At 47.8% G+C, this 13,848-nt stretch overlaps 1 protein-coding gene across 4 annotated transcripts in view; it reads left to right on the forward strand.

Moving 5' to 3' along the window:
- The window catches only part of DAG1 (dystroglycan 1), a 50,037-nt gene that overhangs the window by 12,078 nt on the left and 24,111 nt on the right, over positions 1 to 13,848 (forward strand). The window contains exon 1 of one of the 4 annotated variants that reach the window (XM_050979245.1): positions 5,433 to 5,447. The exons of the other annotated variants lie outside the window; for them this stretch is intronic. The gene's annotated coding sequence lies outside the window, so the exon portion shown is untranslated. Of the gene's footprint in view, positions 1 to 5,432; positions 5,448 to 13,848 lie in introns of those variants that run through there. 4 annotated transcript variants of the gene reach the window in all.

Here is a 13,848-nt window from a genome sequence, read left to right on the forward strand (position 1 = left end):
AGACTCTGGAGCTGCTCAGGCCACTGTGGGGCTTTTTATAGTCTTCTACTGTTACTGTCAGATTAAAAAATCAACTTGAACTCTGGAAATCACAGGAAAATAGGGTGCCCCGGTGTACTTGGCTCCAGTGAGGCTCTGAGGAAGCTGCAGGGAGGAGTCGCCTGTGTTGTGCACTGTGCCAGTCTCAGGGTCTCCTGCATACCAGAGAAGTCTTTTCTGAGCCACCAGCTGTCCATGGACTATGTGCCCTTCTATTGCATCAACTGCCCTGCAGAGGAACAGTTCCCTTGCTGAATGTCCTAACTGCATCTGTAAAGAGTCCTCAGCTGAATAACCTGAGGAGCTCTAGGGGCCAGAGCAGAGCTTGGTCATGAGGTGAGCAATGCTGCAGCAGGTCATTTGTGCCTTCTGCTCCACAGAAGGTTTGAGTTGCCAGGTCTCCAGCATAGCTTTGAATTTTTTTTTTTTTTTTTTTTTTTTTTTTTTTTTCTGCAGACAAGTTCACCAAGCAGCAGGAGGTGAAATTAATGAGACCGACTCGTTTTCCTCCTTCCACTGGAGTCTGAAAAGGGAAGGATTTAGGTCAGTCCTGCTCAAAGAGTGGGAGGATGCATGGAGGGCCCTATTCCTGTCCCTGCGTGGCCAGCTCTCTGCTCCTGCTGACGTGGTGTGGTTGAGGAGTGCCCCTTTAATTGCAGGTGTGCTTTGCACAGCACTTCCAACTTCTAAGCTCTTTATCCCAGTTTATTATTAGAAGTAATTGAAAGTGTAGCCAGCGGTGTGCTCCTCTGTGTGCACGGTGTTCAGTGATGGGTCAGTGTTGTGCAAATGTGTAACACAAGCAGCCCAGATGCTCTGCCCACGCAGGCTTAACCTCTCCACTGAGGTGCCTGGTCAGCAGCCAGCCCCCACCCCGGGCTGGGGCATCCTGCTGAGCCCTGGGCTGATCCAGCCCCTTTGGGGTGCAGGCAGCTGACCTGAGAGGCTCACTAATGAGCAGCACTGGTACTAATTTCCAGTTAGAGCATTTTACACACTTAGTATTCTAAAGCTCATAATTATTACTGTTAGATCTGGCAAATGGCACTGCTTCTGAATGCCAGATCTGGTCACCCTTCCCTCCCATGGCACTCTGTGTTGGTGTGCGAGTGCACCCCACTTTGCCCTCCCACAGCAAGTCTGTTTGCCACAGATCAGATGGGGAGTCCAGGGGCATTCCCTGGCACCCTGGGGGGTTCAGTCTGTTCTTTGGGGTCATGGCTGTCTGTAGGTGCCACTGCTCCTACAACAGGAAGGTTGACCCTCCTTTGTTCTCTATCTTACACCTTGTTTTCCATTTTTTCCTATTTCAGAACCTTCTCTTCCTTGCCCATATCCCTCCAGATTCCCAGGTAACAGCCCTGTATTACTTTATGCTCATCACTTTGAACTCTGCTGCATCCATACCCAAACCTGGTGTTTGTGCTACACAGGAAGTTTCATCTCTCAGCCTTGTCTGACTCGATGTCACCTCGGTGGCCTCACAAGTCTCCACACCCCAAAGCTCCCCTACAATTACGTGGTGTGTGTTGGTTACCCTATACCAAAGACAAAAATCCCGAATGCAAATCACTGTACTTCAGCCTTGATTCCTCTCCCCGTGTCCAGTTAAGCAGTTTCTTAGGTGCAGTCTGCATACCAGTGCAGGAAATTAACATTTTTCACAGTTTTTGGCCTTTCCCAGCATCCTTACCCAGGAGCTGTTGGAACTGCTGCCATGGCTCCCTGCAGAGGTCCCAGCTAGCCATGGCTAGCAGTGCTCCATCAGGACCTCCTGCTTTCATAGCTGTCCCTGAAGAATTTACAGCCTAAGCTGTAAGGATGGAAAAGGAGATAGTGGGGTCATGTAGCCCTGTTCTGCTGAGCAGTCACAGAGCTCCCCTGAGCTGATTGAGCTGATAGTGGTGAGGAGCACTGGCAGGCACTTACCTGTACCAGGTACCTGGCCTGGCAGGCACGTGTTGTCTCCAGCTCCCCACAGCACTGATGGAGATAACTGCAGTACCCCGGGGCTGTTTTCCCCCTCTCAGTTTCAAGAGCTCGATGAGCAGGAGGGATTTGTGGTGAGGATTGGGCTTTCAGCTTGGTTGTTATCTGTTGGTTGAGTTAAGTCTGGCTTTCAGAAATAGGTAAGGCAGCCAGGCTCAGATTGTCTGGTCTGTTCTCCAAACAAAACACAAGCTTGGCGACAGTGCTGTGTGTGTTGGATTAAGCAGGCCTGAATTTATTTGTCAATATTAATATTTGTGTACTGTACAGTGCCAGTGGAAGTCTGTGCTCTGAAGGTTAAGCTGTGTTTAGTTGGTATCTGGTGCTCAAGGACCTGTACCAGTAATGGGATGGGTGCTGGGGAGCAGGATTTGCCATAGCCACACTCTTCTGTGTGCTGTGCTTTGGACCTTCCAAAAGCACAGCTGCTGTGTCTGGGTTTTCCCTTCTGCAGGAGGGTTCAGTATCCCTGTGGATGTAGTGTGTTTGGGTTGAAGGGCATGGATTGAGGTCTGTGTGCAGAGAGGATACCAGGTTAGGGCACAGGCTGATCCATTTTCCCTGTACATGCTTCTTTGCGGTGTCTGTAGAGGAGCAGGGCCTCGGGGGAGCTTTGGCATGTCTGCAGTGTAGTTGGCTTGTTACGTGCAGTACTTGTGTCCTGGCAGCCCTGCTCACTGCTCAAATGGAACTCCCAGAAACTGCTGCCAGTGGAACGTACTGTGGCTTTGTCAATGACAAAAATTCCTCGTTCTTCAGAGAGTTACTTTGCATACAGAGTTACTGGTGTATTTTCTTTTGCTTAATGGACTGTTAAAACAGGGGGGAAGATAGATTTGAAAATAAACCTATTGTTGTTGGTTTGTGAGTAAAGATGTTTTAATCCACGATTAAAACAGGATTTGGTGTATTGGTAGAGACCCAATGTTATAATGCAGAATAAATGTGTTTGTAGAAAAGTACCTGAAAAAAAACTTAAAGTGATACCCTAGGCAGCACAGCAGAGTTTTAAAAATCAGCAGCAATTTTGCCTGGCCGCCTGCAGATCTAAAATGTGAAGCATTGCACAGCACTTGAATAATACAATACATTTTGAAACAAAGAGGTTTAAAATATTTATTTATTGAAAATATACTCAGGGACTGGAATGCAACTACACTAACACTTAATATATTCCTGGAAGAGTTGTGTGGCTGGTCAGCATTTGTTTTCCAAACTCTATTTTCAGCTCTTCCAAACGTTTCCATAGGTGTTTTGGGCAGCTTTTCCCTGGCGTGCTGCAGCCCATGGCTGCTGCCAGCAGACTGGGAGAGCCAGTGTGACAGAAAGGCTCTGTGCTGAGGCCCCCACCCTGGGAAACTTGCTGCTCTTTCCCAACAGTCCCAGAGCAGGATGCTGGGGGGGCTGTGACCTCCTTCCCCACCTGGCATTGGTCCCTTTCCCCAGGACAGGTGCAGCTGTGTGCTTAACCTTTGTTGCCAGAGGAATTCAGCCCTTCTGCCAAATGCCTCATTCTTCCTTTCCTGGGATGATCCAGCCTGTCCCCCGCTGAAACAGCCCTTCCCAGGGTCCTCTGTGACAAGGCTTCTCCTCCTCTGGCTTAGGGTGACCACCCACACTTGTCCTCCTCATGCACCCTTGAGCAAATTGCTTTATTTCTTTTATTTCCCGTGTTTGCTGTGCTGGCTTCACCCTGGCTTCTCTATCTTCCTGATTTCCTCAAAACTGGGAACATGTCAGGTGCATTTCTTCAGCAGAATATCCCTAAGGGCAATTATTCAATTCTTGAATAATCCTCTCGATGAGGAAGAAGCCAGAAGGGTTGGGGTAGAGTGTTTCTAACCACGTTATCGCTTGCAGCCTGAGACCTGGCAGGAGCTGAAATCGACGTGTGCGTTGCTCCCGCAGAGCCAACAGCCTTGTGAGCAGAGCCACCGTCTCTCTGAGGCCATGGTATAGTTTGTTTTTTGGGACAAAGACTACTTAGACATCTGGATTGCATTGGGGATTTTAGGGGAAAGACAAATTATTAGTTTGCTGTGAATGGAGAATGACTCTGATTGCTCTGCTAGGGTGCTTTTGCCAGCTCACTGCTGCATGGGCTGAATTCACGTTCTCCTGCTTCAGAAGGAGAAACAGCAACTGTGGAGGCTGTTGGCTGTGTCCTGGGAATGGGGGGCTGAGCAGACCTTTCCCGACCTTCTGGTGCACTGAGAAAACATGCTCATTTTATGGGCAGTTAATTTATAGAAAGTTCCTGTTTAAATTTCCTCCAAGGCCGTAAAACCGGAGGACAGCTGCACGCATTAGCTGGCTAATCAAACACTGCTCACCCCTGGCTTGCCCTCCCCTTCTCCTCACCACCACTAACTTCGGGCTCCTTCATGTGAGTGAGTGTGGCAGCTTTGGGAAATACACTCTAAAACGTTCTGCAGAGGAGTGGCTGGTGCTGCCAGGGTTTGGGGTGTCCTTTTTGAGCCACAGCTCTTGGGACTGTGCTGTTCCACAGGAGCATCCAGGATCAGTCAGATTTTGTATCTCACTCTCCCTGATTTATAAAGACTCTGCTGTGCTCTCTGCCCTAAGGAGTGGTGCTGCCTGCCATGGAAATATCCACCCTGGGCTGAAATAAAAACTTTGTTCATATTTTGCTCCTCTTCTAGGCGTAGGGAAAGCTGTGATTGTTTCCTGCTGCCTCCTCCCTCCATCCCCAAAGACTGCAAATAAGTAAAACCTCATAGATTTGTTTGCATTGTGTCCGAGTTCATCTTTCGGTGAAAGGAAATCACTTTAGATGGGTGCTGGGGCACCTGAGCTCCAGAAATGCAGCTTTGCCTTGGCTCCCTGCAGCAACCAGCCTGATAGGATTTCAGTGTGGGTATGTGCTCCAATAAACTTGATCCTAATAGCTAATTTTGATCTAGTTTGAGAGAGAGGTTGGGAACTTAGATACTGAATCTCTTGAGAGCTCCTCAGAGCTGCTTTTTCCTGTTCTGACAACAAGCAGGCTCATGTTCCACCCTCTGCTATAATTGTACTGGTTTATTTTCCATCACCTTCTCACCGTGTTAAAGCTAATGATAACAAGGAGAAACTTCTAGCCCACGTGCAGGACTGAAAACCAGAACTAAAACTCCTGCTCCTGCCCTCCCAGAAGTATCTGCTGCTGCTTTTAACAGCTGTCCTGCCTGCTCTCCCTTCTGCCTGTGCTCATCAGCTACAGGGAAGGCAGCAGAGCCCTCTCTGTTTTGGAGAAGTTGGTGTGTTTTCACCCTTATCTCCCTTGTGTTCTAGGGAGTGTTTGACCAGTGCAGAAAATTACTTTGGCTGTGTGGTTGGAGGCTGCAGAGACCTTTTTGGAGCCCCCTGCTTTATCTGCCAAGAATTTAATAGAGGTATGATGGCAGGAAAGAGCAAAGGTGAGCACGTAACACCTATTAGAAGTTTCTGAACCTGCGAGGGCTCCTGCAATAAACCCCTTCAGCAGATTGCCCAATGTAATGCAAGAAAACTGGCCCGATATCTCTTCATTTTGTTTAAACTGGGGCCTGTTTCCCTTCCTTTAAATCTCCTCTGCAGCAGTTGGGGGAAAAAATGCTGCAGAAAGAAATGCCAGGAATGTGAACAGCAGGTGGGGACTGGCAGATGTACTTATCAATCAGGACAGGCTGACGAGTGGTTTATTCCTCTAAAGAGCTACTGTTTGCCTCCAGCTTGGTTTACTCCTGTCCTCTCCAACTCCCTCCAGCCTCTGCCAAGGTTCAAGTTAAGAGCAGGGTAGATTTCCCAGTTCTCTGGAGCATGCCATGCTTGGTGCAGGACTCCCTGCTTCAGAAACTAGAAGAAGGGGAGGGTGGGGGCAGACCCTGTAAATCACACTGGAAGGGTTGCAGCAGCAGACCTCATCAATAACATGCCACATCTCAGGGATGGGATTTGGGAAGTCCTGATTCCGTGGTGCCCAAGCAGAAGACAGACTCGATTAGTTAATTGAATTTTCTGCACTGTTGCTTTTCAAAACATGACTTCATATCTCGGAGGAGTCTGGAGTTATTTCAGTGGACAAAACCTTATATTAAGGAGGTTGTGCTTTGAGATCACTTGCATTTTTGAGTGAGAAGACTGACACTCTGGATTGCAGATCTGGACCCATGAAAAGGGGAGCAGGATCCTCTGGTCCTGGGGCTTCAGGGGGATTGAGCCATGGTTTGGTGTGGCTGCTCCTGATTCTTTGAGCACCTTTCACTTCATATGGAAATGCCTCTTTGTAGCAGGGCAACCCGATTTACATGAAATAACAGGCTAAATGGCGAAAAGCCTTTATCTGTTGATCTCTAAGCAGCTTTCCCGGGAGTGTTGGCAGTGTATGTTAGAAGCAGAGCAAACCTGCCATCACAAACGACATTATGGATGCTTTTCCCTCCAAGCTTTCATTCTGGCTGCTGTGCTTGTGTCAGAATTCATGTGCTGTCCCAGTGCTTCGGATGCACTCCGTTTCTGTGCACTGGTGCAAAGCCTGGGATAAGCCATTGGCTTGCCGGTGATGTGGTCAGACCTCTCCTTCAGTGACTTGCAGGTATTTCCCCTGGCGGCTTCAGCTGGTGTGGATCTTGCAGTGCTCCGGGCACCCAGCTCCAGTTCGCAGTGATTTGCCTTTGTAGGGGCGTTGCTGATGTTGATAGTTATCTTTAAGAAAAATTAAGGCACATCTGCCCCAAGCTTTCTTATCAGTTTTTCTTCAGATTGTTGCTTGGTTTTGTGAAAGCAGTGGAAGAAAGAAATAGCTTTCCCAAGGAATAACACAGTGAGAATAAGGGAGCAGGCAGAGGTATAGAATAAAGCAGGCACAGAATAAAGATCTCAGAAACATCCCTTTTTCCAGCAGCAAAATGCTCTTTTCAAATTCTGCTCACAGGGCACCACCTTGGCTTACGGGGGGCTTGTGTTGGGAGGTGCTACCTTCAGGTTTTAGAGAGCAGTTTACCAGCAGCTGCAGCAACAATTCCGGTCACAGTGCCATTCCCAGTGCTACCTGACTGCATCCTGCCTGGAGCACCTTGCCCTGGCCTGTGGACCCTGGCAGCCAGCCTGCTCCCACTGCCCTGCTCCCACTGCCCTGCCCAGCTCCTGGCTGGAAGTGGGTCAGCTGGTGAGCGATGCTCCTTCCCATGGAGCTGCCTCCCAGGGCAGTCACTAGGGAGCTGCACATCCAGATGCCACCCAACACATTCCCCAGGAGCTGCCTCCCACTTGCAGCCATTTGGGCAGAGCTCCCTCGAGCAGGATTTTCCCCAGTCAGCTCCCATTTGGAGTGGATCCAGGCTCACGCTCTGGGTGTGGGGTGGCCTGCTGTAGCTGCTGGGGCAGTTTTGCCTCCACAGGGCAGCGTGGAGCAGTGGTGTCTGGGTGACGCCGGTCACACTACCTGCCACAGAGACTGTTTGGAGTCGAATTTAACTCTTGAGCTTAACTGCTCCATGGAATTTCCCATGCTGAATTTCCATGCTGCGTCCCTGCCTCAGGCTTTGTTTCAGCGTTTCAGCAGAAGCAGTTTGGCCATTTCCAAGAGTTAAAAGATTTTTTAAAAGTTTTATTTTGTATTTAAAAACCAAATAGCCCCTAACTGCTTGCATGGAAGGCTGGCAGCCCCAGGCTCTGATTGCAATACATGTGCCATCCCCCTCCCAGCAAAATGCCCTGTATCTTATGGATCTTATCGGGTTACAGGCGTCTGCAAGGCTCCCAGTTCACCAGTGCTTTGTAGCCTGGTTTTTACAGATCCTGTCCATCCACGACCTCCTCCAGCCCCGGGCCAGAGGGACTGAATCTGAATCGGAGTGGGAGGGAGGTGCTGCCTCTGGCACTATCCCAGTGCTGGGAGCAGGAGCCAGTCTCTCCTGGGCTGCTTGCTGACAGTCATGGGTAGGTCATGGGCTCACCTGTCTCAAAGGCAGAAGCTGGAATAGAGGTGGAGAAAAGCAGTAAACTGTGGTACTTGCTGGGACCAGCTCACGGACAGCCTTAATTCTCAGGTATTCTGACTTTTTAACTCATTTGCAGCCTTGAGGTTTTAGATGTTGCCTTTATTACCTAGAGCAGCATCATACTCTGTTGGGAGAGGGGGGTTTGGGCTCATTCTACAGCAGTCAGCAAAGCTTCTGGCTGACAGAAGGTCTAGAGGAATAAGTGAGAGGCAGTCTGGCTGCTGCTGCTGCCTGCAGTAAGAAGGCATCATCATTACCTTTGAAAGTGTTTTTTGATGGTGTGTGGAAGGTGTCTCAGATCTGTAACCTGTAACAGTTGACTCTGGTGATGCTGTGGTGTGGACAGTGTGGTCCCTGATCAAACAGCTGCTAAGTGAGTGCTTGGTGACTGTAACTAGTAAGCTAGGTTATTTTTGGCATAGCATCTCTGCTTTGTAAGGGATGGACTGAGCTGCTAAAACCACATTTTTCCCCTACAACCCATTATGAAGCTCAGAAGAGGCCAATCCAGAGCTGCTCTTCAGTGGTGGGCTGTTGCAGAGATCCTGTCTGTGGTGTAATGAGGTTTTTATTTTTGAGCTCTAAGCCCAGCCCCTCCAGGTGAGGGAATGGGGATTGTGACCAGGCTTTGTAGCTGGCTCAGCTGAATTACTTGTAAGTTCTCTGCCTACATATGGACCATTCTGCATCCTTCAAATGCTGTACAAGGTGCTAGAAGGTCCTGCAGGACTGACCTGATCTCATCCCTGTACTAGCAGTCTGTTAAAGACAGTGAGCCAAGGAAACACTGTATAACCACTGAAGTTAACATAAGCAAAGCAAAGCTTTGGTGCTTGTCGTTGGGTACCTAATTGCTGCACTTGCCACCTGGGGATTGGAATTGCTCTCTGGAACCTGAATAGGATCTACTGTGATAAGCAGTTTAATTGTCTCCCCACATCTGCAGCAGCTCTGTAAAGCAAAGGCAGGCTGAGCACACCTTCAGAGCTCCACAGCCTCCCTGCAACTCCAGGACTGCCTTCTTTCCTGCGGTGCTTGTGCATCTCTCTCTGTAGAGCCCATATGCCCTTGCTAAACTCTTTATGTTCTCCTGGGCCGTTTGATAGCAGTGAGCCCTCAGGTTTTTCTGGGAAGTGTTTCAGGCTTGCTGGGATATAGGTGCAGTCATAGGAATGTGACTGTGAGAGCAGCAAGGATAGTCTGGTGGGTGCTAAGTAACAGGATGCCCTCATAAACTAATTACTGGGTTTTGGACATCACATTAGGGATGAAGGTCAGGGAGTGCTGAGCCGAAATCAAAGTGAGAGTGACTTGGGGGGTGGATTCAGAAGTGATTAAGGACAAATGCATTTGTCTGCTGTTACACAGCTTCGGGAACACTTGGGACTGATGTGGGTGGCTGCTGGCTGGGAAGTGGGGCTGCTCTCATTTCTCTCCCGAGGTCATCAGCACAGACTGTGCCTGGGGCTGGGCTCTGCTCTGTTCTGGGTGCCCCAAGGCAGAAAGGGTGGTTCTGTGGGAGCAGAGCTCCAAGCGGTGAAAAAAGGGGCGTTAGAGGCACTGCTGTTATAAAAGGGTTACACTGAGTAGGTGTCTAACTTGGCTAAGAGGTGAAGGGGAGAGTGTTTTTTGAGTGTCCAGAGCACACACAGTGAGCTAGAAAAGGTGGTGCTGTGATGCTTGGCTCGGAGAGGATCAAACTATTACAGAGCCCAGCTGAGTGCTGGTTTAATTTACCTTGTTGCCTTAGAATGGCATCCAAGCATTGGAGCTCTGATGACTTTGCCCCCATTCTTGGGATTCTTGCAGAAGGAGTCATCCCATGCTCCACAGTGTTTCTTTGCACTGGGGAAGAAGTCAGTACAGGATTTGCCCCATCTTATTCCATTTTTTTCTCTTTATAACTTAAATTGATATTTTGATCTGCCCATTTCAGTTGCCACAGCTGCTGCCATCTTGCATGTCAGTGTGCAGCTGTGAGTCTGTGCTGCTGTCCCCTCAAAGCCACCCAGATTGTCACCTAGGAAGCTGTGGGACACTGTGTCAGTGGGCTGGGCAAGCAGCTGTGGTCTCCTGTGTAAAAATTGCATTGCAAGTCAAAATAGAGGGAGGGGTGCAGTCTGTGCTCACACTGTTTGAAATACACTGTAATTTAGGGGTTTTTTCCTTATAAACATTCAGACCTTGCTTTCAACATCTCTGACCTGTACAAGATGGAGGAGGGGAAAATTACTGGATTTTTTTCTGCTGTGGCTAAACCTCAGGACCATTTTTTGAGGTCTGATTCCAGATACCATGCAAGCTAGTTAACAGTTGCAAATGTTTTACACTACCCAGGCTCTGTGGCTGCTTACAGAAGGAAAGCAGAAGTTTACCTTGCCTTGTCCTTGCAGTCTCTCTGCCTCCCCTTTTCCTGTGAATGCTCTTTACCCACATTGTCCTTGGGTCCCAGTTTTGAATAACTTGTCTGGTATCTGAGCAGGACAGTTTGATCCTATTTTTAAGTCCTTTGGACTTTTTTTGTCAGTGGAATTTGGGATCAGGGAATGGCAGGATGTTTATTTTGGAATTGCTGCAGGGGGATTGCTCGGAGCAGCCCTTGAAACTGTTTTGTATAAGAGAGGAGCAGGTTACTCAGTATTTAGTTAACCTGGCTTTGTGCTGTCAGGGTGTTTTCTCTGGCCCTTCTTGCCCAGATCCTGAATGCATGATTCCTGGTTTAAGGAATGAGCTTGAGCTATGGCTGAATGTGTCCTGTTATCTGTATAGATGGGACAGAATATAAGTGTTTTTAAAAAGCCTAAATCTCACTGATACTGCAGTGAATAAGTCCAGTCTCGCCTTGAAATAATTGAACTTGTCTCTTGATTTTTCAATTCCAGAGCAGGGTGGGGAGAAAAGCTGGAGCTATCTCTGTGCCAGTGGACCTCTGATGAGCAGCTCCAGTCTTCCCTGCTCCTGGCTGAAGCAGTTGAGGCCATGGTCAAAACCAGATGAGGGTTATTTTATAATTACACAGTTAAGCAACATAATTTAGTTCAAATATAATTTAGTGACATTAATGGAGCAGGAAGGCAATGCAGGCTCTGTTAGTGTTTGGTCTTTTGAGGTGTTCATCTTTGCTTTGTAATTTAAATCAGTCTTCCTGCACCAGAGCATCTGGGAAGGAGATGAACCTGTGAAGCCATGCACTGTCCTTCTGCCTTGGTAAGCTTGGGCTCTTGGAGATCTCCTGCTTTTGGACTTGCCCTTTGCAGGAAAGGGTGGCCAGCTTGGGCCAGAGGTGACTGTGGGGAGCAGAGAGTGCCACTGAAGCAATCCAGGTCTCCAGGGAAAGAAGGCATCTATAAAAATATGCACCTGCAGGAAGAGGTTGTTCATTTGATGGCTCTTAGTGACTCCTGAATTTCTGCAGGTTTAAGGCAGTGTGTTGCCCAGCTGGAAGCTGCTGATCTTTAGGGAGTTAATTCTTCTCCAGAAGCTTGCTCTGCCTCTGTGACATGGGAGCAATGTTGCTTCATTTCACAGCTTTCCCATTTTATGGTTGATGGTTAAAGTTGGAACATTTCTATCTCCTTCTGCCAAGAAGCGTTTTGAGCAGTTTTCATGAGAAGCATTAAAAGTTGGAGGTCCACAGCTGATGCCCTGGCTGTTCTGCATTAGTCACTGGGTGGTAAATATATTTAAATGAAGAGCTGTGTCAGTCTTGCTAGCTGAGTAATAAATCAGGGCTGAGAAACTCCATGAAGCTGAATCTTAATGCCTTGGCTTGGAGTTGCAGGGTGGGGTGGTAAAGCTGATGGAATGGTGGGATGTTTCTAAACAGAATGTGCCTGCCCTTAGTTACACTGACACAAAGAACATAAATACTGCTGCATAGGCAGCTGAAGTGCTGGAAATGGCTTTCTGTTGGTGTTGCTTTCCTTGGTTCCTGTCTCCGCTTAATGTCGGCTCTTGGTGCTTTGCTTCCCCGTGGTAGCAGCAGCAGCTAGGGGAGATATCCAAAGTTTGCCTCCCTTGCTCTGCTCAGTGCCTAAATCCTGGCACTGTGACACCAACCTGTAGAAAATTATAGTGGTTGAGCACTTTCAAGGACCTGCTAGAAATATTTCATTATCTGAGGAATTTTGTGGAATACCCAGAAGGTGATTATAAACCCTTGGAATGTGGCCATGTCTCCACAAAGCACTCCAGCCAAACAGCATTTTGAGGTGACACTGAAACCTCCACTGACCCTTTCTTCTTTTCAGATTTGGGTTTGGTGCCTGCAGCCCTCAGGCTGTGTGTTCCTGGCACTGGAGGATCCCCTCCTGCTCAGTACCATTAACAAAGCCAGTGCTTGCCTGGTGGCCACAGTGCCAGCCTGTCAGCTGTTCTAGGGATGAAAAGAATGTGTCAAAGCACAGACAAGGGTTCTGCCATGAGCATTCTGACTGAAGTGTAAGGCCTCAGAAGAGTTTCCTTCAGAACAGGATTTGAAAGTTAGATCAAGTTTCCTAAGAAGGTGATTTACAGAACTGCCCTCTCTTGTCAGTGTGTCTTTCATGTCTTTCACCCCTCTGGTAGCTTCTGCTTGCTAATTTGGCAGAAGGGGTTTTGTACCTTATTTATATAAATTAAATAGATAAAATAGACAACTGGTAGGTAGAATAGTTTTAGCTAAAAGACACTGAAGCTCACCTCCCTCCTCTGTGTGACCCATTCAATGTGTAATGTACTCCAAAACCAGATTTCGTGCCTTGCCCAGCCTAGGAGTTTATCCCTCAGGGTCTTTCTCTTTTTGTAAGGACTCTTTAGTAGTTGTTAAGACAGAATGTCCAGTGAAAGCTTCCTCTCCAATTAGGATATTCGTTGTTTCTTTTCCATGTGGATTCTCTGAAACCTCATAAGGGGTTTTGTTCAGCCTTTAATTCAATTAAGAAATCAAGCAAGAGTTGTAAATCTTTTTAACCTCATTGGTTTCGGTGCTCATGACTACAGCTGTAAAGAACATCTCCTGCACAGTACAGCTGAGCAGCTTAAGGGAGGGAGTGTTTTTACAGGCTGAGACTTCAAGTGCTGCTGGAGGTTTGTAGGTGATTTTGTCCCTTTTGGAGCAAGAGGAAAGGCTGCAGTCACCTGTCGATGATGGTGGCTTGGTTTAAACCTGTATCTGAAGCAGCAGAAACCTCTTTGATAGAAACCTACTTTCCAGCTTGGTAACTTCTATCAAAGGTCATTAACGGGTGTGAATTAGACTCAGAACAGCTGGTGGATGGTGAGTGATACCAGGGGACAGGACACACAGTGGTGACTGTCACACCAGCTGCTCGTGCACATGTCCTTTGGCACTTGCTGGGGAACAACCTGCCTGCTCAGGAACACAAGGGCAGGCTCTGATACCTCGTAGTCCTCACATTTAAAAAGTGACATCTTGTGTTTTACTTCTTGTGTCCATGTGCTTTCTTGCCTTGTCTCCAGGTGCCCCAGCTGCCAGCCCGGTGTCCTCTGTCCCAGCTCTGGTGCAGGATGGGATGGCTTCTGTTAAAATGCTTTTCTCTGTTGCCAAGGTCTTCATTGCAGAATGAGTGACAAGTTCAGCATGATACAAAACTTTCCTTATTAAAGAGAAAGTTGGAGTCAGAACTCCCTGTTTTATCTTGGTGCCTTGAGTTCTGTTTTTTATTAAACCTTGGGAACTTATAAAACATTTGTGCGTGTGTGTGTGTGCATGTATATATAGATATATATATACACACATCTGTTGTGTTTATCTTCAAAATATGCATTTTTATGGCATTTATATGGAAGGAGATCTTAGTCCCATCTTTTTTTTTTTTCCACAAACTTTTCTAGT

Source organism: Serinus canaria, chromosome 12 (genome assembly GCF_022539315.1).
Source record: "Serinus canaria isolate serCan28SL12 chromosome 12, serCan2020, whole genome shotgun sequence".
Lineage (NCBI taxonomy): Eukaryota > Metazoa > Chordata > Aves > Passeriformes > Fringillidae > Serinus > Serinus canaria.